At 36.2% G+C, this 26,870-nt stretch overlaps 1 protein-coding gene across 4 annotated transcripts in view; it reads left to right on the forward strand.

Moving 5' to 3' along the window:
* NLGN4X (neuroligin 4 X-linked) overlaps positions 1 to 26,870 on the forward strand; it is a 203,172-nt gene that overhangs the window by 73,896 nt on the left and 102,406 nt on the right. The window lies entirely within an intron of this gene.

Consider the following 26,870-nt stretch of genomic DNA (forward strand, 5'->3'; position numbering starts at 1 on the left):
TAACCTTGTCTGTAAGCTTGATTTGATTTCAAAGTCCCCCTCTCTACTGGCAGGCACGTTGCTCTGCCTTCCCCACAACTAAGAATGACTGAGAAGCGTTCAGACACAATTGGGCTGTTGCTGTATAAGAGATAGCTACATGAGTTGAGTATGAGCACATTCTTAGTCTGTTATAAATGCCCTGACTTTTAACCTCGATGTGAAAAGCATTAATGAAGGATGCTTAAGTTAATGCATTTTATCCTATGTTTATTGTGAGTTTAGGGTACACATACTATGAACAGCCACAGCTTATCTCATGTGTTGTAATATAACTATTAACACCCTGAGAATTTAAATGTGTCAGCTGTAGTAATCAAGATGACATATGAATATGTAATTGGTAATTTTATCCTTGTTGTATCTGAAGGTAATGTGAACTCCAGCTGAAGTAGAATAAAATAGCAAGTATTGTATGTTCATAAACTAAGGATGATTCTTTCCACCCCCACATGACATACCGATTAAGTGAATTAACAAAGTTTTCTGTTCTCTTATCAATAATATGAATTAGGTCATAGACTATACCTGTGATTTGCTATGATCTTTGGAAATTTTGAGACCACCATTTATTAGCACTTTTTTTAGCCACACAGAATGACATGCTCCTGCAGTCTTGATGCCACTCATATATAGCCTACCATAGTTCCTGGAGTTTATGAAGAAATAGTTTCAAGGCCCTTATGGATTGTTTTCTTTTTGAAAACATTGGCATGCCTAAAGCCCAGAAAGTACATACACTCCAATGATTTTTTCATGAACAATGAAAAAGCGCTAACTTATTTGCTGATAATTGCTTTGAAAATTACTTTCATATTTGACTAATATTTCCTGCAAAATTAGCTATATATGCTGATAATTTGCATTACACTTCAGTACTCCTTACTGCGCAACAGGGTAGCATAGGTAAGCTCTCAGGTAAGGGAGCTAAGGACAAAATCTACATTTTTGCTGAAAAGTTACACTTCATAGGTAAAGCTGCTGGCCACAGAAATGAGTAAAGAAAAATAAAGTGTTCCTTTATTCTCTGAACAGGGCTGTCAGTTCTGTAGCTTAGAGGAAATTAGTTTAAGGAAGCTGGTAGACCTCTCAATTCTCCCCTGAAAGGAAAGCGTCTGTTGAGCACAGCCCTGATGATTTTAGGGAGGAGTTGTATGCAGTGTTAGATATAATATAAGCACTGTATTTGTTTTCTTAAGTTCAGCAGACAGTAGGTTGAATCTTGCCCAGTCTGCTGTCAGACACCTGTTAAAGAAATACCTCATAGCAGCCAAGACATGCAGTGTGCTCAAGTTAAATACTTGGGTTTAACGATGGAGAAAGCTGGGTACCTTTGGGAAGCAGTACAAAGCTTTAGCAAAATGGGAAACTGCTAACAGTTAGCAAATGGCCATGACTACATTTCTCTAGTTTGGGCCTCACTGAGCAGGACTGACTTGCTAGACAAGGAGGAAGCAGCAGCGACTGTCAAAGAAGTCAGTAATTTTTGCAGTTACTGGAAAGCCTTGCCTGAATTCCTACCAGACCAAGGAGTACACAGAGTATAATTCATCCTCTCTGGTGAGACTGGGCCATGGCAAAGCAGATCCAAGCTAGTAAAAAAAATGTAAATTTTTCCAGAAATAACAGTGCAGATACCAAAGGATATATAGTTAAAAAAAGTTGTGATGTGATACAGACATTTCATTATGACCTTTCCTACATTTTTTTCCCCTAAATAGCACAGCATCTTCATTATTTTTTAGCTATGCTCCCTTTAGTATATCTGTCTTTTGCTTTCTCTGCAAATAAGGTACTTTCTCCATCAATCCTTATCTTTTTATTTTCTTCTTTTTGGACTTTTATTCACAGGTCTGAATAGGCATATTTGGTAGTTCTTTTTTCGTCTTTTAGTGTAGACCAAAAGCAGTCCTTTGTTTAGTTGTAAGTGTATTCATGTTTTCTAGAAAAGTCCTGATTATGTTGAGATGTCTTCTCAGGGTTTTATCTGCACATAGACTAATTTTGAAGCAAGCTGCATAATAGGACAACATTGCCTTGTGAAGAATCTGCATCATGCTTTAAAAGTTTAATTATACTGCAGTAAGTGGAAATGAGGTCCAGGCAGGTTTTCTATTACGTTAAATATGTTTGTTTCAAGAGCAGTTAAATTGGGCTTTTGAATAAACAAACTCTTAGTATCTAATATATCCCAAGTGGGTATATATATGTATGTGTGTATGTATACATATACACACACATATGTATCCATTTAAGTAAAACCAATTATTTTGTGAAATTTATTCTTATCTAATCCATTCTTTAGTAATCTGAGGATGAAATGTTTTAGTTGAAGGTGCAACCTGATCCCTTTTAAGGGCTGATGAGAGATATCCATCTCAGAGAAGATCGTAATTACTTTGATTCATGAAATCTGAGTAGTTCAAGGGAATCTATTGCCATTTGCATTTGAATGTATTAATTTTGCAGTTATTAATGAGCATTTTTTGCCTAGGTAATTAGAAACTTATCATGTTCTGCATTCTTAAGCATATTGCATATTCTGTCTCTTGAATTTTTCATTCTCATTCCTCTCCAAGTGTGATATTACCCAGGACGTACTCCTAGCCATTTTTTTTGTTTGATTGTTTTCCTTCATTGATACTTCATTGAATATTGAATATGAACTTTATTATATAAACATAAGTAGTTACTGAAGTTTTAAAAAGCTTTTTTTTACATCTTTGCTATCTTGTGGTCTTCTTTTTCCTCAATTCATTATTTTCTTTTCCGGTATTTCTGATTGGAGTATTTGAAAATAATAGTGCTCTACTTTATTGCGTACAATGGCTGCGTATCTGTTGCACATCAGTAGTCACCTATTCATCCTTTTCTTTACTGTCTCTAACAATCCAGATGGATGCTCCTGTTTAAAAAAAAAAAAAAAAGAAAAAGTCTTATCAAGGTTTTTTGTCATCACTTCTGATTGCCTACTTACCTATTGCAGAGTTGCAGCACTGCATTCACTGGAGGTTTTGGTATCATCCTGTATGCTTGAGATTTCACTGGACTGCTAAAGAAACACAAACTTATGCCCTGACAAAACTGATAGCTTCCTTAGTTAACATTAATAAGCTTACTAACTATCTGTATGTTTCTTCTGTTTCTTCAAGCACAGGCATGTGAGTATCTGGAAAAAAGTATTTGGAAATGAAATGCAAGTGTCATTTTACTGTTTCAAGTATCTTCACTATAAGAAAGAAATTCCACTCCTTGATCTGACTCAGTACAGTCATACTTATGTTCTTTTGGTTGTACCCATCCTGTAGATAAATAGAATATTTCTGTCTTTAGAGCTGTCAGTATAGCATACTCATTAGCAATAAATAAATTTAAACCTTTCAAATTAGCAGACTTAACATCATCAAAGCCTGCAGAGCACCATCCAAGTTGCACGGCAATTTAGCTGGCTTTTAGGAAGGCTCTTCTATAATTTTAATTTATTTTGTCATTTTTTAATGAACTCTTCAATTTGCTGTATTTGGATGTAAATAAAATTTCTCTTTTTACTCCTCCTTCCCAATTATTTTCTGCTTAAACAACCAGAGAGAATCATAGAATCGTAGAATGGTTTGGGTTGGAAGGGACCTTAAAGATCATCTAGTTCCAACCCCCATGTCATGGGCAGAGACACCTTCCACTAGACCAGGTTGCTCAAAGACCCATCCAATCTGGCCTTGAACACTGCCAGGGAGGGGGCAGCCACAACTTCTCTGAGCAACCTGTTTCAGCGCCTCACCACCCTCATGGTAGAGAATGTTTTCCTTATATCTAATCTAAATCTACCCTCTTTCAATTTAAAACCATTACCCCTTGTCCTATCACTACACTCCCTGATAAAGTGTCCCTCCCCAGCTTTCCTACAGGCCCCCTTTAAGTACTGGAAGGCCACTAAAAGGTCTCCCCAGAGCCTTCTCTTCCTTAGGATGAAAAACCCTAACTCTCATAAGGGAGATGCTCCAGCCCCCGATCATCTTCATGGACCCACTTCAACAGGTCCATGTCCTTCTTATGTTGGGAACCTCAAAGCTGAACACAGTACTCTAGGTGGGGTCTCACAAGAGTGGAGTAGAGGGGCAGAATCACCTCCCTGGAGCTGCTGGTCACACTTCTCTTGATGCAGCCCAAGATACAGTTGGATTTCTGGGCTGCGAGCACACACTGCTGCCTCATATTCAGTTTTCCATCCACCAATACCCCCAAGTCCTTCTCTGTAGGACTGCTCTCAATCCACTGATTAGAGCACATATAATGGTGGTACTGAGATTTTTGTTGACAACAGTAGGTCTAAATTTAGCTTCACAATAAGCAGAATAAACTCCACGTAGGAAGTCCTGTTTTTAAGCATGGACATTACCAATAATTAGTATATTCCAGTAATTAGTGTATTAGTAGCCATGTGGCTGGCCAGATTTATGTTCCAATTTGATATACTTTGAAGTTATTGCATTTTTTAAAACTTCATTATTCTTTCTTTCTTTTTCTAGTCATCATTATTTTAGTACTTTATTGTTGTGAAATACAATAACAATTGTTTCAGTTGGTATTTTCAATGTCAGTATTTTTTAAGACACTGATAGAGATCACATCTTTAAAAAGTATGTAAGACTGAAGAATGCAGAAAAGGGCTACTTAAGAGCTGGAGACAATGTTTCAGAGCAAAAGATTTAAAGTACTCCATCGGTTTAGCTTACCAAAAAGAAGATTGCAAGTGACTTCATTACAGTGAAGTACCTTAATGGGAAGAAAATAGCAAGTACTAAGAGACTCTTCAATGTAACAAAAAAGGCATAACAAGAACCAAGGGCTGAGATTTTGAAGTGAGACTCTTTCAAATACTTGAAGCATCTCAATTTATTTTATTTTATTTTATTTTATTTTATTTTATTTTATTTTATTTTATTTTATTTTATTTTATTTTAATTTTATTTTATTTTATTTTGTTGTATTTTATTTCATATTTTTAGTCAGTAAGGGCAATTCAATCTTTAACAAAATCCTAACAAAAGTGAAAGGTTATTATTCATATCAGGAATGGGTCTATGGTGTGTATTAGTGTAATGCAAGTCATTGGGTTCATAGGGTTTCATAACATAAAATATAATTATAGAGACTTTATGTTGTTTGGTATTTTTTTAACTTTAAAAGCACATTTTTAATATCTTTGTTTTCAGTGATTCAGAAAATGCTTGTTAGATGTCATACATCACCTTCCCATTACCAGTCTGACTAGACAATTTATTCCTACCAGATGGTTTTCGGTCGGGCTGTGGGAAGCACATGTGGGACTGCACACATGGCATTCAGCAGGCTCAAAGGGAAGTGTCAGAGGAGAAATCTATCTGTGACCATACATTACTGTTGTTGTTGCTGTGTCCACTCAGCTTCATTTTTTAGAAATGCATGCCATGCATTTATTTCACTGACAGGTTAAAAGCAATATGTGTGGAATTAACTGAAATTAATAATGTCAGAGCAGAAGAAAAAGCAATGTTGTACAGAGTGAAGTTTTATTCTATGCTAAGACCATATTGTTTCAAAGTATATCAGATAAATCCTAAGTCTAATGAATCCTAGAAATGGCATTGTTATTGTGTTATTTATATTGTGTTTTGTTTTATTTTATTCTATTTTTTAATTTTTATTTATATTGTGTTATTGGTGTATATGCAGATTCTAGACGTATTTTGCTAATGGTGTGGGTTTGCCTAAGCAAAACAGGTTTTTAGGAGTTAAATAGGGGTTGTCTAAAATGGGAGAAATAATTTTTGATTTGTATTTTATTTACAGCTTTGCTGCCAAGGGGCAAAGTCCCTTTGTTCTGTTGCACACATTTACAGTATGAACTATGTTGTAGCCTTTAGGTTAATATGAGGTTTAAAAGCAAATAGACTTCTAACACTTTTTTTCTGGGGTAGATTCAGGTAAGAGAACAGGATTCTCTTTCATTCACAATCAACATTTAAGGCATTTATCTAGAGTATGGCAGGCAATCTGTCTGTTTTCTCTGCTAAGAGAACACGTTCTTCTCAAGAGGAAAGTGCTTCAACCACCATACAGTAGGGTATTCCAGAGTGGCTTTTCTTAGCCATTTCCAGTTTGAGGGCATCAGATTGTTGAATGTTTGTTGATCTAGACAGCATCATAGAAAGGGTTGTTTAGGTGCTGTTGAGAGAAGAAGACATCTGGTTTCTAATTCCTTCTTCTGTAATACTTACCTATTGTTAGCTCTAGGCATGAAAAATGAAATTACCTCAACAGGAAAGTTTGAAGTTTTGAAGAAGTAGAGTAAATACTTCAATATAAAGCATATCAGTTACAAAAGCAGCTGAAATTAATTTCTTTTTCCTTTAAACCTTCTTTAACACTGTCCTATTTTTTTCTGTCTTGTCACTTTTAACATTGACACCTTTGTTGGAATGCAAGTAAACTTCACTGCACTTGGTTCTGTTCTCCCTGGATTTCTCATTAAAACTTGTTTCTTTTTTTTAAAGAATAAATAAGAATTTCTTTCTTCCCCGGCAATTTTCATTGTGCAAGTTTTATGCTTTACTCTGAACTAATACAAATATTTAATGCATTTTCAATCTTCATTGTGTGGATAGTATTGTTTATTTGCTGCCAACAACTTTTGTGTGAGCAGCCAATGCTAAACTGTGTGAGCAAAACACTACTACCACTGTGTATAATAAGAAAAACATAAATGCAAAAGAAAATCACGAAAGGGTTTTCATAATATAAGTTAGAACTAGCTTTAAATTTGGTCCTGTGGAATCACCATATGTTAATTTGTATATATTAACAGATGAAATTCATAAGAACAGAGAACTGTGCCTTCTCCCTGCCCCTGCCCTGCCCTCTCTGGTGTTAGTCTCATGAGAGCTCTTACATAGTAATAATAATAATAATTTTGATACACAAAGTTAATACATGTTTCTTAGACATTTGTACCCTTGGTCTCCTATTCAATCTCTCTGACTCCCTGCCTTTCACAGTATTCACAGATCTTCCCACATCCCATGTGGCAATTCAAGGCAGCAAAAGATGGCATCATTTTGTACACATGCACAGCAGCTGGGCTGGACTGGTTAATATGGTCATGCTGGTTGGGCTGCCAGTTGTTGCAGTAGAGAAGGTAGAGTTCCTAAGCCAGCCCATGCTTTCCTCAGAGGCAACATTAGTTTGGATCTCAGCTATTCAGACTGCAGATGTTTTTTGTGAAACTTTTAGCAACATAAGGCATTGAAATTGAAGCTGAAATTAATAAATAGTGTAATTATTTGTAGAGAAGGAGAGACATAATTCCAGGAGGCTCACTGGCCTATGAAACCATGTGAAAAATGTAATTGCAAAATAAATCTTACAGTCTTTCTCAGAAAAATTCTAGACAAGCTATGCGTATGGCAGTTACAAAAATGAAGACCTTCCATCCTGGTTGTCATGGGATGTTTCCAACCAATTTGTGTAATTACTAAGCTTGATAAAAGAGTTATTGGTAAAGAATAACATATGTACTCTAGTATAAAAAAATACCAGGAAATTGTCAATATGCATGGAATACAGGGTAGTATCAGTTAGCACTAATAACTAACAGAGAGTAGCAGAACTTCCATGGACCAAATTTACTATCTGACTGTGAAGTAAGAACAGCAATATCATGTGAATAACAACATTAGGTATAGAACAGAGCCAAAAGGACTCTTGCTTTCTCTTCTAGAACCTTAAACAAGCAGAGTAAAATATTTTGCATAGAAAAGAGATTTAATGGTGCAATTAGAATAAGAAAATAGTTCATGACTTTCAGTATGAGAAATCTACTGTGATCTAAGTGTAAATCCTTGTTAAATTTTGGACTGAAAGGTTGTTTACCATTATCTATTTCAGTACAAAGGTATGATGTAACTAGTGTTTTATTATTATTATGTTCTTGACCAAACTGAATGCAGCGATAATCCTCATGATGTAGCTATATGTCAGATGCTTTGGAAAATGCATTTTAGCTATATTGCATTTTCAGAGATAGTTCTTTTTCTAGCAAGTACCCAGTATTATTACAAAAAACCCCAATACCAACAAACAAAAAGCATTGTGTGGATACCAGCTTCCTTCAAAGTTTGTCTGCATGGTAACTTGTACAAATGTTAAACTCAGAAGTTGCAGTTATTTCCACAAAAATGAATGCTAGTAAAAATTGCATGAAGCAGAACACTGTGGATTTATAGGAGGGTATACTGAAGGCATGTCTTTCATATCTATATGGCACCCTTCCCTGTTGTTTAATTGTATCTCTCTAACTGAATGTAGAATTTGACTTTTTGTTGTTACCCAAGAATATATGTAACAGGAAGTCTGAGATTTCCTCAGGCTTCTCAATGTTAGAAACTAGAACATGTGAGACCCCACAAGAAGGCTGCACATGAAGTCCTAAATACAGTCAGCTGTGGTGTAAAGCTTCATGACAGCGGACGTGGTCATTGTAAGTCTGGATGTGTGGTTCAGGGAAGGAGCCAGTGGATGTGCACTCCAGGTGTGAGCCACACACCACCTTGCAGATTCATTTCCGAGTTACAGCTCGGTGTCAGTGGTGTGTAAGGTCATAATTACAGCAAGGGGTTGTGAGGCCAGGATGATTGTCACTGAGAATTATTAAAGGGGTGTGGCATTTGGGACTTCACTGGTCTAAAGCTGTCTGAAAATAATACAGTTAAATAAATGGTATGTTTACTCTGAGGAATAGGAATACAACGGTACAGATGAGGTGAATTCAAATTCATTAGCTTGTATTTTGGCAGTGCATTTTCAGTTATGTTAAACTCTTTTAGCTGAGTTTGCACAACTGTGTATGTTTTTTGCTTGTTTAATTATTTTTTTTAACTTTGAAGACAATTCAAGTAAAAGGCTACCTAAAGTAGAGTTATCAATTTCTGTTTGGAAATCTAAACTGTAGTACAAGTTTAGGCTTCTGAACTATATTTGTAAGTTGTTAATTTTTGCAGCATGTTTTTAGAAGGGAGAGGGACTAATATGCTTTAATTTGGATTTTTCTTGTTTGTAATAATTATAAATATTCAATTTAATTAAATAAACCAATATAGCTCAATTTTTTGTAAATAGTAGTAATTAACTTTGGCAGTATTGGAGAGTCATTAGAAACAAATTACTCTGTTTGCAGGTATTATTTAAACTAATACTACATTTACCTCAGTTGTACCTGACAAAGTAAGTCATTATTGTTTCATTAAATTGTAACAGAAATTGTGCATTTGTAATGCTGTAATGAAAAGGATTTTTTATCTTGCAAATTTTTTTTTCCCCTGTGTAAACATTGCTATTTGATAGCACCAAATTTCTGGTAAAAATTCAAAGCAGATGCCATCAAAAAGAAAGGGATATGTTTGTTAATTGGAGAATTTAAATTTCTTAGTTTTGTTTAAGGAAGCTATTTTAATAATCACGTAAAATTATACATATATTTAAAGCAGCCCTTAGAAATGCAAGGTGTTTCAGAGAATGAATATAATACAGATGAGGTTCAGCTGCTAGACGCAAAAACTTGAGAGAATATTGTCACTATAAAACACAATACTGTTTGTAAATATTCCTATGCTTATCTTAAGCTTTCCCCCAAAAAAACCTATATATCTACAATGTGCAGTGCTGTGTGGGGAACATAATGAGTTGCTCCACCTAAATTAAGTGTTCCTGCCACTTAATCAGAGCTAATTAGCTGGAGTAGAAAGCATGTGATAACAGTTTTTCTGCTTGTAGTCACCAATAAGCCTGTTTGGTGCTAGCTCAGGGATGTGTACACTGCTACTTCATGCATTGCAGACAATCTCTTAGGGAGTCATTAAAGCCATTTTATTTTTCTCCATATTTGAAACTTGTGTGTGTTGCCTGGATTATGTATTTATTAATGTAAACTTTATTTTACAAGTATGTTAGTCTTCTGAAAGATAATCTGCATTTTAGTATTACATTTTAAAGTTTTTTTCAGTTTTCTATCTAGTCAATGCTTTAAGAATTGGTGATGTTGGGTTTTTTTTTTTTCAAGTGATATTCTGGACCGGTGGTTCTCAACCTACGGTCTGCAGACCCCTGGGGGGCGTGATGTCATCACAGGGGGTCCGTGAAGGCTTAAGGCAGGGGTGGGGAATATCCAGCCAGGAAACATTTGGTCTGGCCCGTCGCAAGCACTGCACCTTTTTTTCCCACAGCCACCTCCCTTCAGTGCTTCTCTCATACAGAAGCACCCCCCCCGCCCCCGACCCCCGACAAATTAGCTAGCTATTCAGTGCTAGTATGGTTGATGGGACCCACTTTAACTAGGTGGTTTTTTTCTTAAAGACATTTTCGTAACCCAGCGGCCCTCTTTAGGGCCACAACAGGACTGGTCTGTTCCTCCAAGTGGTGGCCCTGGACTTGTAAACAAAAATATATGGTGACTGAACACAGACAAACAAAGGAGAAGGTGAGAAGAATTGTAAAATCTTTTCATCAAATTTTAATGTAAAAAATGGCATCAAAGTCACAATTAGCACATTAAAGTACCATAAAATGGGCCATTTGAGCAAGAAGAGTGTCGATGCTATTATTTTAAATTCATATTAAATCATTGCAATAAAGAAATTATAATAGGAGTGTGTGCATTAACAAATTAATTTATTTGCCCTTCTCTCCAAATTTGAAGTCCCTTCATGAGAAAATTGCAAGAAATATTTGATGCAGTCTAGCTTTAAATCTTGAATTAAATCTTGGTGGTCCATGGCCACAAAAGGTATTTAAAGGGGGTCTGTGGTGAAGGAAATGTTGAGCACCCCTGGTCTGGACAGTAGAAACTGTGTTTACAAAAGAATTGTAGATACATGCTTTTACACTATAAACTACTTAGGGCTCATAAATCCTGCTTATCACTGGTGGCATAAATTGCTTCCTGGAGAGGCTTCCTCTCTAGTGTCTGCTGAGCTTCGTTTTATTCCTTTTTAGGGCCTAAATTAGGTTTTGAAAGTCGAAATTTTTGCAGCCTCTAAGTATATGTAGATAACTACATTTTAGTTCTCTGCTCTGTAGTTCTCTATTCTTTTTCTAGTATTGCTCAATAAGTATTTACTTCTGTGAGCAATTACATTGATTTCAGGCTATTCCTAGTAATTTAACATGTATTATATGGAAAAAGAGCAGAAATCTCACTTTGAGTATAATTAGGGATTAAACCGTCCTCACAAAGACAGAGTCATTGATGTGTGTAGGAAAAAACCTACAAAACAGTGAAGGATGTGAAACCTGCAGCCTGGACTTGGAGCTATGCCTGGTTGTCACATTTGTTACATTAGCTATAAACAGAAGAAACCAAACAAAACTTCCTTAATTGGGGATTGACATGCATCACAGCATTTACAAGACCTAATGATACGCAGTTTACTTTTTCTGAGGAAATTTAAACCTTGTATCTGGATTTTGGTCAGAAGCTGTATAGCTGTTCAGGATACTTTGAAAAAATAATGAAAGTGACATTATGTATGCTCTGTTTGTTATTTGAATTAATCTATTTCTTTACTGATACTCTTAATTTCTTGTCATGAAATTATTAATTTGCAGGTTTCCAGTTCATTTGAATGAGTAGTCTATGTACTCATGTGTGGATTTCTGATTTTTGTTTCTCTCTGACTCTTTCTGATGCCTGTCAAGTTAGTAGAAAGCATGAAAATATTTCACTATGACCATTTATTCTGAAGTTTGTTCAGATGGTTGCCTTTCTTGTTCCTCTAGTGTTTCTGATTGATAAATTATTGGTTTCCTGATCAATTTCTTCCCCCCAGGCAATACAACTACTTTATATGCTATTAGATGTAACCATGTTATTCAAGTGTGTGTGCCACCTAAGGACTTTAATTAAGTTGTCCTGGATTTTCAAAAGTAAACTTGACAGCAGCTTTTGGCACATAGCCATCACACTGTTTCCAGAATGAATTCCCAAGGGAACAGGTTTGAGGCTAGTGCCTTGCAGTATGGTTGGAAGCAACTAGGTGATAAAGGAAGGTAGTCAAGAAGAACAAGCATTTCTTTCTTTGTGCACCACATCAGGGAGTAATAAATGTCTCACTGGAGTTTTCACGTAAACATGGTTCATTTTTTTATTACCTGAACTGTTAGTTAAGCTCCAGTTGGTAGGAGTTGCTGTCTGCTTTCTACACATTCTCTTCCAGTCAGGTATGGCAACTTTGGAAAGGGACTTTAATGCTGGAACTGTTAAGGGCAACTTATATGAGCAACATGGTGTAGCTTGTCATGGATTTTTGGGACCATGTTCTGCTGTTAAAACAGCTTCTTCAAAATTCAGTCCCTAGAAAATAATTTATCTATAAGTATCCCTTTTTTTTGGATGGACTACCAGAAGTAATGAGTTAGCAACACAAGTTGTACAGTTTCTTCTTGTAGAAATTTAATATTATTATTGCTTTTAAATTGCAGTGCACTTGAGATTATAGTACTCTGTTAAACTCATGCTTTCCTTTGTATTGTTTCCAGGTTTCTTTCCATTTGCGCTGTATAAGCTGTTGTGTATAAGCAATGCAACAAGCAGAAACTGGATACATACTTATGGTTTGTCATTCAGTGTTTTTAGAATAAATATGACAATCACCCTAACAGGTCTTATGGTAAAGCTCACATTATGTTTGGTTGTGCTGAGGGTAAAGCAAGGACAAAAAATTAAATAGCCTATTTGCCTCTCTACCTGTTGACCCTTTTCGAAGTTTTAGGATCCACAAGCACACACTCATGTGCACATACAATAGAATCCATTTCAGAAAAGAGAAGATGATAAACTTAATGAGGGCTGAGGAGACAGGGTTTTAATGCACTTTGTCCTTTTCTAGTTCATTTTTCCTAAGCTGCTGAAGGCCTACTTTTTCCCCCGATATTGTCTTCTTACAGCAAAATAGTCTTCATCTTACTCCATTTACACAAAATAATAATTATTTTATGTGAAAACAGACATGTTGTTTCATAATGTTAATGAATGTAGTCTGTGCCTAAAGACAGTAGTTGTTTTTTCCACTTACATGCAGACACATTTCTACAAGTTCAATAAACAGTAAGATTTTCATGTTTAAAATAGGGACTTCAGTATTACAGCAGTGAAAATACTGACAATGTAATGACTTAGGATAAATAATTTTCAATGTTCTATTCAGAGTACATGAGGTGAAAAGAGTATATATACAGCATTTAAGATATTAAATCATGGTGGTGGAGTCAAAGCTTCATGAGACTGGAACTTTCAAAGGCATTATGAGGCTCCACACGGCCCTACTGTATCTCAAATAGTTATGTACTTCATTTTAAATTTCAAACAAATTTGACATTGTGGTTAGTTTGCAAATATGTGAATGCGGCTATAAACAAGTATCTGTGAAACTGTACATCATTAAAAAAAAAGAAAACACTTATCTACTCAGAATTGATTTTCTTATGCCAGGGTGCATTTTTGCAACTTCTGCATCATAGAGCCTACTCTCAGATTGTATATTCCACCTGTTTTTTCCATCACGAATGTGAAATATGATGCCACAATCTTTATAAACCAAGACATCATTTTACCAATGACTTCTCTTCGTTCTGCTAGACTCTACTTATTCCTCATTAGCAGAAGCCGGATAATTATTACTTAGCTTGTCATGTCATGAATACTTGCTGCTTGGGTGCAGGAAGGACACAGTACTTTTCACCAAGGCAGAAGAAGATTCCAGAATAAATTGCCCTACAAATTATAAGGAAATGTAGATTTTTTTTTTTTTAGTGTAAGCCTTAGATCAAGTTCATCCATAAAACCTAAATTTTTCCTTTAAAGGCTTTACATAATCTACAAAGGAAGACTTTTCAGTGTACTTAATGTTTATGGGATTCTGACCTGATTCAGAGTTTAACATTCTTGCTTTAGAAGAGAATGAGTCTTTGCTGGAGTCAATGATACGAATAATTATTTATGGCTAGATGGTGCCTTTTGGCAAAGCCTTGAGTAAAAGCTGATGCATAATTAGCATTGTCCCAGAAGGAGCCCTGGAAGATAAAGTGCCTTAGGGACAACCTTCAAGCTCAGTACCCTTTTTCCTCCTTCCTTGCTTCAGGGGTTCAGTTATTTTAACACAGGAGAGTTAAAAATGGATTGCTTTTCAAACTCTCAAACACAGCATCTAAAGATTGTATTCTCTATGTAAACCTACCCATATTAATACAATTACTCTGCCTACACCACTGTATTTACATTACTTTTTTTTTCCTTTAGAATGGGTCATTTAAGATGTAACCCTTTACCCTTATTCTACTTTCAGTAAAACTGACTCCAAATTGACCTGATTTCAGAGGGGCTATATGCCTGATACGTGTATAGACTTTTCCAGAGTACCGGAATCAAGACCCCATTCCAGAAATGTGTTTGTATTTCTTTTGTCATAGTCACTTTGTGTTGTGATCTGATTCCAGGCATTTAATTGGTATCTTTTTGAGATAGGGGTATTTGATGTGGTTTATGTATAGTATGTCCTGTCATTAAAGGAGAAGGAATAGGAAGAATATGAACAGAAATCAGATGAAATATTTCTTTTGCAATTATGAGTCACATATTTTTGGGAATCAGCTGTACTGAGTGTCTCAAGGCTTGTTATTCATTTGCATCTACTCTTTTATCAATTGGAGCTCCTGCTTCCTGATGACATAATACCACTCTGCCTTCTGACTCTTAGAGACTGAATTGCTGTTCATCTTTCTCCAGCAAATTCTTAATCCTTCCTTCTCTGCTAATGACTTCTCACCTGCTTAAATATTTCAGAGAATTAGATACATCCTTTTCCTACCTCAGCTGTACCAGCGAAGTTGCTGCTTGTCACCCTCCAAGATAGCAATTGCTGCCTCTGCTAGTGAAGCTACTCAGATGATTGTCTCCTAACCCATTTCAGTCAGAGTGTTTTAGCTTGATCAGTGTAAAGAGTCATTCTTTGTTAACTTGAGACATTTTTGTCTGAGATGAGCTCTGAAGAAATCACACGTGCAGTTGAATTAGCTTCTAGCAAGAAGACAGTAATAAGCAGATGACAGAAGGTTCAGAAAGGGTGGGATTTAGTCAAGAAATAATAATGCTTTTATGACTGTAACTGCCAGTGGAAGAGGATGCGTGTTCAAATCTAAATTGAAGACCAACCTTAAAAAATATTCCATTTACAATCAGTTCTTCAAGAGAAAGTGATATTATCCGTTTGTGCGTGTGTGAGTGTGTGTGCAAGCTTTGAGCAAAGTGTGCAAGGTGGAGAGCAGAGTAGAAAATCAGCAAGACACTATACACCCTTTGTGTATACCTTTTGCAAAGATAGGCAGAATGGGAGAAACATTAACTGAACGTAAACAAAAACACCAGTGAAAATGCAATGTGTTCAGTAGATTAGACATGATTTATGCTCAAATCTGGCAGCAGAAAAAGAAAGAGCATACTGGCATATGACATTAGACTGTCCTTGCCAGTTTTTTTGCATCTTAAGCTAATGGCCATTTGTCCATCTAAACTTGAGTATTGAGGATTAATAAAAAACTTAATGGTTTTGTGAATATGTTGTTCATCTCTCCTATGTTTAAATAATTAGGAAAAAAAGTGCTTCCCAAAGGGGTAGTATGGAAAAAAAAAAAGTGGGAAATAACAAATTTGCTGTGTTCTATGACAGGAAAAAGATATAACCATGCATTCAGATATATATCACATTTTCAAATAGAGGATATCTGGAAAAATTGCTCATAGCTAATTCCGAATGCTTCTGCTCAAGCACTAGGGACTGGCATCAAGGCTAGACGAAGAAAAGAAGGGGCAAGGTGAGACAAAAATTAGGCTTGCTTGGTTTTAGTCTTCTCAGTTAGGCAAATGATTACAGTTGGCGTGCAGTATTTGGCTCTAATCACAGTTGCTGCTGCTGCTCCAGCTATCTTGAGTACCCTGCTGGTCATCAGCTCCACCATCAACCACAGTTTAGCTGCTATAGACTCCAGCATGTGCATTTCAGACACTGGTGATGGGGCTGTTTTGATACCTTCAGCAACCTGCTGCTGCATGGAAATAATTTCTTCACCTAGAGCCAAAGCTTGGTTTAGTAGTACAAGAGCATTACACCCATGACATATAGGAAAAGCCTACCCTAAAACCCTACCTTAAAGTTCTATTTAACACATTCCATAACAAAAAAATAAACTGAACAGAAAGATGTATTTTATCCTTAAAGAGGAAACATGCTTATGGTGAGGGTGAAGCAGCTGATATTTCTCCCCTGACTTACTTGCTCCTAAGTTTACTATGTAATATATTCATGTGGGTGGCTTTTCATACCATCATCATACCAAGCCTATCTGCATGTTCTACACATTTGTTTTATATATTTAGAATACATTTTGGTTCTATTTGCCTTCCTTCTTTTTCTTAAAACAAGGAAATTTCTATTCATGAACAACGAGAGATACCATAGAAATACAAGAATTTTAATTAACACAACCAAACCTCTCTTGCCCACGGTGATCACGTGGACAAGCTGAAAAAATGCTGACTGAATGCGATGTGTGCATTGCATTGCGACGGGTTACATCACTAGTCGTAACATGATGTAACCCAACGCAGCATGATGTAAGCGTCGTGATACATTGGAGATTTAAAGAAACATCAGCATTCCCTTGTGTCCCTCTGCCCCTTTCCAGGAATGTGCTGTCATTTTTTGTCTAGTAATTAATAACCCATCCCCATAGCCAGTCTGTGAATGCTCATGTGTAATTCTTACTTATATTAGTAGTCTCCCTTCTAATGATGGGGAATGCAGCCTCAATCCTTATTTTTTTTTTTTTTTTCTGGGTATGTATAGGTACAGTCACTCTCTGTCAGTTATCATAGATTTCTGATGAAAATTTTTTTTAAAAAATCATGCTATGTTTAAAAATGTTTCACAGTTCTGAGGAGTACAAATAATTTATTCCTATTTCTTAATTGTGTAGCTAAATCCATGGAGTTGAAATATTTTTGATTTGCATTGCCAGTTGCATGTGGGAAGGAGTGCCAGGTGCACAGCTTTGCTTTTTTTTTATTGCAACTTGATGCATTTTTTACAATGCCACTGCATCTCTGATCAGTTCAGCCTGTCTTCTGTGTGGATGTTAGGGTGATTTGTCTTGTGCTTCCTATTGCCATTGCTTCTTTCAGGACAGATCCTTTTATTAATCTGTCCATTCTGAAAGTAAGTTAGCAGGCAGATGCACTACAAATTTGAATTAACCTTAGAAACTAAGATGCACTTCTTTTGTGCATTGTGTACAAGTAATTGTGTGCTTGGCTTTCATGTTTTGAGAAAGTCTATTTCAGGACAGCTGTGAAGCACACATAATTTTCTAAAGATGAACAGAGGCCCACATTTTATCCCCTGACAAAGTAGTGCTTCTTTTATGATGCTAAAGTTGGAAGAGAATATGATCAAATAGTACAGTAAGTTTTAAAGGCAGAATAAAAACAAAGCAAATCAAAAACTTTCAGGAAACTTTATTCTATTATTCTGTGATTCCAGCTGAGGAGTAGGGACAGTACCAAGCCCTGTCTTTGATCCTAATATCACTCTAGTACCTTGTTTTGATTTCACTGCTGTCACATGTTGAATAACTACGTTCTTATAAAAGTCAAATTACTCCATGACATCATTAAAAACTGAATTGAAAGTGTTGTATGAGACCACACCAAAAATTTTTATCCCGTGTCTTTTTCTCAAACTGGAAGCTCTCTCATGCATCAGGGTAAGGAATACTGATAGAGCAAGAGACTTCTGTCTCAACTAAACTTCACTGGAATTTTCTTCTCACATAGTTTGGTGGCTGATCTATGCTGTGAAACATACAATTCATGATCTCATGCCCCATAAGCTTAACTTTGCACATAAAGCAGTCCTGCTTTTCTCAACAAAATCAGACATAACTGTTTTGTCTTTCATTGAGTTGTTGGTGTCAGTTGTATGGTGTAACATGCTTAAAAGTTAATACAAAATGCTAATAAATGTTTGGTATTTCTGTGCATTATAACTTCATTGATTTTTTTTAAACATCTACCATTGTTGTTGTGCTGTTGAAGATTAATAGCTTTTAAACATATTCAATTATTTAAAGGAGTTCAACACCTTGTATTCAGAGAAAAGTTGAGTCTCACTTCATACACGCTGTAAGTGAACAATACAATAATGATATCCTTTTTATTTTTTTGCTCTCTAGATATAATTGAGGGTTCTAATTGAATCTCTTTTCATACAAACCCATTTTTGTCTTCCATCAATATAGATTACTGATGGAAGACTTTCTATTTTTGCTATGTTCTGTCTGAAAATGAAACTGGATTTGAATGTACCGTTTGTGATAAGACCTGCCATACCTTGTTATTATACACTAATGTATAAAATTACTGTATTTTCAGAATTACTTCATGCTAGCTTTGACATTCTGTGTGTTGTATTTGACTATTTTTTTAAGTCTCTCATTGTTATGACTAGAATAATGTCCAAGCCTTTTTCTTTGGAAGTTATGGATAATTTTGAATCTAACAATTGTGTATCTAGCTCAGGTTACTGTTTCCACTGTGCATGACTATTAGTTTTTAAATGTTCTGCTGTATAGGTACCTTCATCTCTGTGCTAAGCTTAGCTTTTATTCAGAGAGAAAAAAGAGAAACAAGCACACGTTGTTTGCAATTCATCTTAACCTGGGGCAGACATTCTTTATCCTCCTTGAGTGCAGAGTGAATAGGTTGTATTTCATAGGCATTTAGATGTATGTTTGACTTCAGTTCAAAAAGTAGCACCTTAAATGTCATCAATCATTTATCTACCTTTATAAACTCTCTTTGAAGATATTCATATTCTCTCTGGCCTTGGATCATGTAGTTTCTGTTACTGGAAAATTGTACAATATCATAATTCATCCTTTTTTCCAGATCATTAACAGAATGTTAAACAACATCAGATTAATATAGAGAATATTTCACTACACCATTAATCTTTTGCTACGTTGAAAGTTGACCTCTGGTTACAATTTACCATATTCTGTGTAGCTTGTTTTTAATCCATGACATTACTTCACCTCTTTCTTTTGTAAATAATTATGTTCTCAACAGCTTCCAACTGAAAAGGGTTTATCAAAGCCTTTTTGAAAACCCAAATAAATTTTATTGACAAGTTTCTTTTATCAAGTATTCTATGGAGAGGCCTAAAGATTTCTAGCAGATCAAAGAGTGATTTTTTTTTTTCTTTAAAGACAGCTGTGGGTTAGTTTCTATCAATGTATCTAAATGCTTTATGATGCTTTTAATTGCTCTTGCTTAGGCTATAGTAACATTATTTTACTTGATTTTAATATGCACATTATCTGTTCTTACTAATCTTCTGTTACAGTAGCTTATTTTAATTAGACAGTGAAGCATTTCACTGGCAGATCAATAATTTTATCCTCAAACCCTTTTTGAGAATAAATCACTGGTTTATCCTTAATGCATCTAAGGATATAAGTGCTAGTGTTTACTCTTCTGACACTTCAGTTTATCAAAATGTGGCTTGTTGTAACTCTTTTATCTATCTTTAATTCCTGGGTACTATAAGAGAAACAGATATTATCTTGTTGCTTCTTGTAAAACTAGATACCTGGAGAAGAAAAAGAGAGTAAATGTAGAACAAAGATTAACAAATATGAAATCAGAGAAACTGAAATAGCATTCAGTTATTGCTGAATGCTGAAGATGAGCAATAACTGAAGACAGCATGGGGTTGAATTAATTTTGATACTCTAGGGTAGTAGAGTATGTATTGTGGGTAGTTAAGCATGACCCCAGGGTAAAGTTAACTGAAAAAAAAAGAACATCATGAAATAATGAAGGAAAAGAAGGATCAAAGTCTTGTAAGGGAGAAGTAAGAGCATCATTTTAGAAAGCTAGCCAGTGTAAAGAAAAGGATGGTGCTAGAGGATGCAATAACATGTAAAGGAATGAAGAAAGAGTTGGAAGAAAATAGCTTGTCAGATGATGTCAGTTTCTTGGTTTGGAAATCTGTGAGCTACTCGTGAGAGAGGGAACATTATTAATTATTTTAATGGTCTGTTTTGTACCATAATGCTGATATTAATGGATTTGGAACCTATTTTCGAAGGCAAGAGTCTGAATCACAAATTAAGGGTTGTTACTGGAATTGCTGCTTTTTACAACAGAAATTCATAATAAAGGGAAGAGGGAAGCCACTTGTGAAATTAGGGGCTAAAAAGAAATGTGCTAAAGTCAATATGGGACAGAGAAGGGCAATGCACTTTGATCACTAGGAAATTTATATTATCAGAATTAAAATGTGGGTGACAGCAAAGGTTTATTTAAATGCTAAAATGTAGAAAGATGTTTGCACCGAACTCTAGATGCAAATTTTGCAGAATATCCCATCACAGTTTTGTTGCGGGAATTATTAAACATATGCCAAAACTAATGCGTCATAGATTTTAGAAAATGCGCAGAATAAAAACACACCCCTTGGTAATGCTGGCCACGTTTCCTTTTATGCAGCCGATAGTACAATTGGCTTTCTGGGATGCAAGTGCAAATTGCCATCTCATGTCCAATTTTTTCATCCACTGATATCCCCAAATCCTTCTCTGCAGGGCTGCTCTCAATCCATTAATCCCTGGTCTGTATTGATATTGGTGATTGCCCAGACCCAGGTGCAGGACCTTGCACTTGGCCTTGTGGATCTTCATGAGGTTCACAGGGGCCCACTTTTCAAGCCTATCAAGGTCCCTCTGAATGGCAGTCCTTCCCTCCAGCATGTCAACTGAACCACTCATCATGGTGACATCTGCAAATTTGCTGAGGGTGCACTCAATCCCACTATATTGTTGATGAAGGTATTAAATAGTATTGGTCCCAGTATGGAACCTTGAGGGACATAACTGTTTTTCAGTTTTGGGCCCCTCACTACAAAAAGGACACTGAATTACTTGAGCATGTCCAGAGAAGGGCAACGAAGCTGGTGAAGGGTCTGGAGCACATGTCGTACGAGGAGCAGCTGAGGGAACTGGGGTTGTTTAGTCTGGAGAAGAGGAGGCTGAGGGGAGACCTCATCGCCCTCTACAACTACCTGAAAGGAGGTTGCAGAGAACTGGGGATGAGTCTCTTTAACCAAGTAACACGTGAAAGGACAAGAGGGAATGGGCTCATATTGCGCCAGGGAAGGTTTAGACTAGATATTAGGAAGTATTTCTTTACAGAACGGGTTGTTAGGCGTTGGAATGGGCTGCCCAGGGAGGTGGTAGAGTCGGGTTGTGTTTAAGAGTCAGGTTGACATAGCGCTTAGGTATATGGTGTAGTTGGGAACTGTCAATGTTGGGGTAATGGTTGGACTGGATGATCTTCAAGGTCTTTTCCAACCTTGATGATTCTGTGATTCTGTGAACTGGTTTCAACTTGGACACTGAGCTGTTGACTGTAACCCTCTGGATAGCAGCCATGCAGCCAATTCCTTATCCATCTTAACAGTCCATCCATCAAACACATATATCTCCAATGTAGCAGCAAGAATATTGTGGGGAACCATACCAAAGACCTTACAGAAGTCTAGGTAGATGACATCCATAGCTTCTTCCTTAACCAGTGATGCAGTTACTCCATCATAGAAGGCCACTGGATTAGTCAAACATGATTTGCTTCATTTGATTTTCTTTCTCTTCCTTCCTTGACTTTCTATGGCCAATTTTAACAGGATTTGCTGCTAAGAAGTGTGAAATTACCCACTGTGGTGACTGAAAAGCAAATCATAATGCAATGGACATTCTCAGCATTTTCCTGGGTTGATAAAAGATCCAGGCATGGAAGGTTAAAAAGAGTGTGAGAACATAGCAAATGTCACACAGACACACATGTGCAACCACATACACACAGAGTGAAACTAATGAAATTTGCCTTTTGGCAGCTTCCCAGCATAGCAACACTTACTACAAAAATCATCTTTCACTTGGTGCTTTTTTCTTTCAGATTTTGCGTCAGGTGAGAAATGGTTGGCAGAAATTGGGTGTTCTTTAGAGTAGAGGGGAGAGTTCAAGGGCACAAAGTTCATTCTGTTACAGCACGTAGTCCTTGTCAGGAGGCTGTGAGCTTGAAGAGGTTTCATCAATGCCAGGAGAAAACAGAAGTAATACCCTGAGAGATTTGATCACAGCAATCTTTTTTGCTGTGTTTTTAGGTCTGATATCTGCTTGTTGGTGTTACTAGTAGGGAAGTTGGCTGTGGTGCCAGTATTTCTGTTTAGTTCCTGTAGGTGTATTTCAGTACTGATGTGGCTGACAGAGTAACAACAGCATACAGGCAGGTGTAATTTGGACCGATGCTGTGCCAGTTCTACCTTCAGACAACCTCGCTAACTCACTTTGTTGGTGACCTTCAACACACTTAAGCTCCATGGCTTATTTTCCTGAGCAAAACTGCCAATTATAGTTAATTTCCTCAAATAGATGGTAGGTGTTTTAAATTGTAGATTGCACTGATTGAGATGAGGAAACATTCAGATCTCCTTTACATCTGAATACAAATGCAGTACTAAATTCTATTTTTCTTCCTGTAGGAACTGCAGTACATATGACAACAGATAACATCAGCACACATACAATAATATTGCTTAAATAAACCAAAAGAAGAAAATCTTGACCTGTTCCTTTTCACAAAAACTATTTCTATTTATCCAAAGACTGGAATTTGATTTCTCAGAAGTAATTGCATACATAAACTGTATCATTTCACGTACAATTCTATGTAGTTTATATATGATTCCCTTTAAATGCAAAATTCAACTTGTCTTTCTTCAGGTGGAATAGTAAAATCATATTACATTGATATTATATCATTATAGAATATGGTATGGTACCTAATGGCACATGTCATGTAGTAACTGTATCACACAGGACTCTTTATTACTTCCTTGTAATTTCCTGCTTCTGACACACAATAATAATTTACGAGCTACTGTTGTTCCTTTGTAAATTTTGAGCAAAGCATGAATCCCAACGTTGAAAATACTATGCTTAAATTACGCTTGGAACATTGCAGAATGGAAAACCAAAATGAGACATGCATTCTCATTAACTTTGGTCAATAGAGAAAAGATCATCCACAAACATAGTATGCGTCAAAACTAGCCAACTGATATTATCTCACAGCTTCATAATATGCTCAGAACTTATGCTTTGAAGCAGTTAGAATGTAAATAATATGCTGCAATTTTGGTCTGTGCTTTCCTCCTCATCATCCTTCTTCCCTAATATTTTTCTGTGAAAACATCCAGAAATCTTACCGAGTTGATGACAGAGAAAGTATTGCCAGAAATAAGGAGAAATATTGTTTTCGAACTCCAACTAGTATGGACTGAATGTATTCTTTAAAGTTGTTGCTAGTTACAGATTCATGAAGATCAAAATCCTCTGATGACTTTATGCATAATGTCCTACAACTGCTTAAGCCTCATTAATGCTGCATGTGCTAACTTTGCATGCCACAGGCTGAAACCTCACAAAAAATAACATGAACATCGCCACAGATGAAAGAAAATATTAACATGGTAATGATTTAGCAACAAATCAAGATTTATTAATGGCTAGCAGCACTTAATCATTAAGGAATTTAAGGATTTACAAAATAATTCAGTAAAATACATTATGATTAAAATAGTGACTTAATTACAGATTTGAAAATGACAAGATTCACATTAACTTACTATAAAGTATCCTAAACCTATATATATTTATATGTAAATTCATAAACACAAGATGTATGGCACACAGACAGACAAAAGTATTTGGATCCAGTGAAGTATGTATGTACCCACATTCATGAAAATAACTGTGCATACCCAAACACATTGGTAGCTAGAGAGGTGGGTGAAAGAAAAGCTAGCCTACAGTTAAAATTTCCCTCTTCTTGAGTTTAGAGTAAATACTCACAATGCATCGGCATTCCTCAACAGGCAATAACTGAGACTCAACGTGGGTTGACTTTGCTCTGGCCTCCGTCAGCTTTGACAGTAGATGGTACCTTGAGGAGTTGATATCTGAGAGGTGTCCCAACTCAGGGGAGATGCTGGTCACAGGCCCGCTGTGATCCAGGAGAGCTATTTGTAGGGTCTGAGATAATTGACTTTCATCAGGTACTTTTCCACTCCAGCCCAACTCAAGTGATGAAATAATCTGGTGTTTTCCACCAGTTGCACAGGCCAAAAACTTGATGGATGTGCAGTTCTTTTATTGTTCTCCCTTAGCCATGTCCCAGGTACAGGTGTACCAGGCTGTCAGGAGGTAATGGACTGTTATAACCATTCCCAAGCGATAGGGAGAGCAGGAACCAGGCACATCAAAGCGGTGCCGTAACACTCTGGTTCACTGCCATTTGCAGTCCATGCCACTCTAGGTTGGTATGTGGCCCAGGAGGGGGAATTGGAATCACACCAAACACCAAGCAGCCCAGCAAGGAGTTGGTGGGGGACAAACTGCACCACCACAAACATAAAAGAAATTGTTGTTCTGTTTCTAGATTTTTTTGCTTAAATCTAGATCTGCTCCATGTCATTTCCAAAGTGATCTGCTCATGAACTCCTTGCTAGTTACCCTCTGAATCAATCTCCTGATATTTGGATAGAGTAGCATTTTTTCTAAGTGGCCCAATCCTAATATCTTGTGGTCTTCAACTATCCTTCTGTGGAAATAATGAAAAAGTAGAATGCAAGATTTTTATTCTTTAAAAGTATGGTTTCTGTGTGTTTTATTTAGAAGTCCTGGCAGTCAGTATTTCCCTTGGTATCTTCTCACAGTGTAAATTCTTTGGGATAAGGACACTAATTTTTGTTTGGCAAAGTCATGTATGTCTTCAGTACTGAATAATAATGAATAAAATGTTTAAATGAACTTTCATTTCCAGCTTCTATCTTATTTCCTAAGCATCTGCTATTCAATCCTAGGGAAAATCTTTTCTGCACATGTACTATTTTTGGAAGTATTAGAATAATTAAATATTCATATTTCAGATTATAAAGCTTTCATCATATCCACCTTAGATCCGGTTTTCCCTGAAATAGCTATAGTATATTCTATTCCATCTTTTATTTAAATTTTTAACTCCTTTTATTAAGATTTTAGTTGTTTTATAGTCTAATTGTTTAGTTGGTTTGATATTGCTAATTCCAGTAGGAATTAATACATAGCTATGTGTAGTGTAGATGAAGATGTCATTGAAACCTAGTAGAGAAAAAATTGAAAACTCTGATTATATGCTAAAAAACAAAAAACCTAAAAAAAAAACCCTGAATGAAGTTTTGCGTGTATCCCTTTTGGATGTCTCATACAGACCTCCTTACCTGTAACTAAAACTTCCATGATTCCCAAATAAAAACTAAGATGTCAGAAATCCAGTAAACATCAAAATTAGAAGTGAATATGGTGACAAACTATTATATTATCTAATACAATTGAATAAAATTACATTCTCACAGGATCCACTAAAACAACAAACACAATTATTTCATGAATTCTCCAAAGACAGCTGCAAATTTAGCTTGTGTTCAAAATGAATAATTAAAATAGCTGCATCAAATAATTAGAGGTATTCTTAAGAGTTGCTTATTCAGCTCACAGCTTCCAGTGGTGCCTACAAATGCCCAAAGGGAGAGTTTGCCCAAACTGCACCAGCAGTTGTTAAATGCAGAGTGTGTGCTTGCCTTGTTCAGCTGTCTGCAGAGAGGGTGTAACAGTTACCTTTAGTTATTAAAACTGTCTGTCAATTCACTTTTTTTTACACATACATTCACATTCATTTTAAATGGGACATAGGTACTTATCTCTCAAGCTTATTTGAAAGTACTCACCCTTTAGTTATATGTAGTGTTAGGGCAACATTACTGAATTCTTTCTGCAAAGTCTAGTTATTTAGATTACCTAGAGTGTAGTTACATCTAGGCTTGGGAACTCTGATTAATAACAAATGTTGATTTGTGCCTTCTAATTTAGAAGTCCTATGCATTCCTGGAGACTTAACTGTAGTATAATCATCATGCTAAAAACCTTATGCCCCTCTGCAGCTAATTGTACTCTACCCATATCTTACACACACTGACTTGCCAGTGCAGTATATTACATACACATCTGGACAAACTTTGCAGTGAGATTTATATATCCTGTGGGGGCTCTCATGTTCTTGGATCTTTACTGTAGTGCTTACTGTAGACTTACTAATGTTCTCAGGCCTTAGACAGGACTGAAGTCAGCTTCATCACAGTGCTGAATGTTATACATGCTGGCATTTTTTTTGAAGTCAACAGGACTTCTCATATGCTTAAAACTATGCATGTGTCTAAGAGCTTTGCCAGCACAGAGCCAGCATATGTAACACAAAGCGAAAGTGTGTGTTTTTTAAATATTTCAGTATATCAAACTGATTGTTATATTTTGGATGTTGTCATTCAAGAAAGTAGCGTGTAGGTATCTTTTCCATACTTCAAAATGGCCTTGCTGATGAGGGAGGTGAGATGGGTGAAAGCACATGCTCTGATTTTACATAGCAGTATTGTGCACTCAGACATGTTAGAATTTTTACATTTACACCTAATCAAGTGCACCAATTTAGCAGAGAAATGTAAGCTATTTGAGGTCACTGCCACGCTTTCATACTGACAGTGTTCCTCCTGATGCTTGCACAGAAAAATGTGTGTCTGTCTCAATTAATTTAAATA

This window comes from Strix aluco, chromosome 2, assembly GCF_031877795.1.
Source record: "Strix aluco isolate bStrAlu1 chromosome 2, bStrAlu1.hap1, whole genome shotgun sequence".
Taxonomy (NCBI): Eukaryota; Metazoa; Chordata; class Aves; order Strigiformes; family Strigidae; genus Strix; species Strix aluco.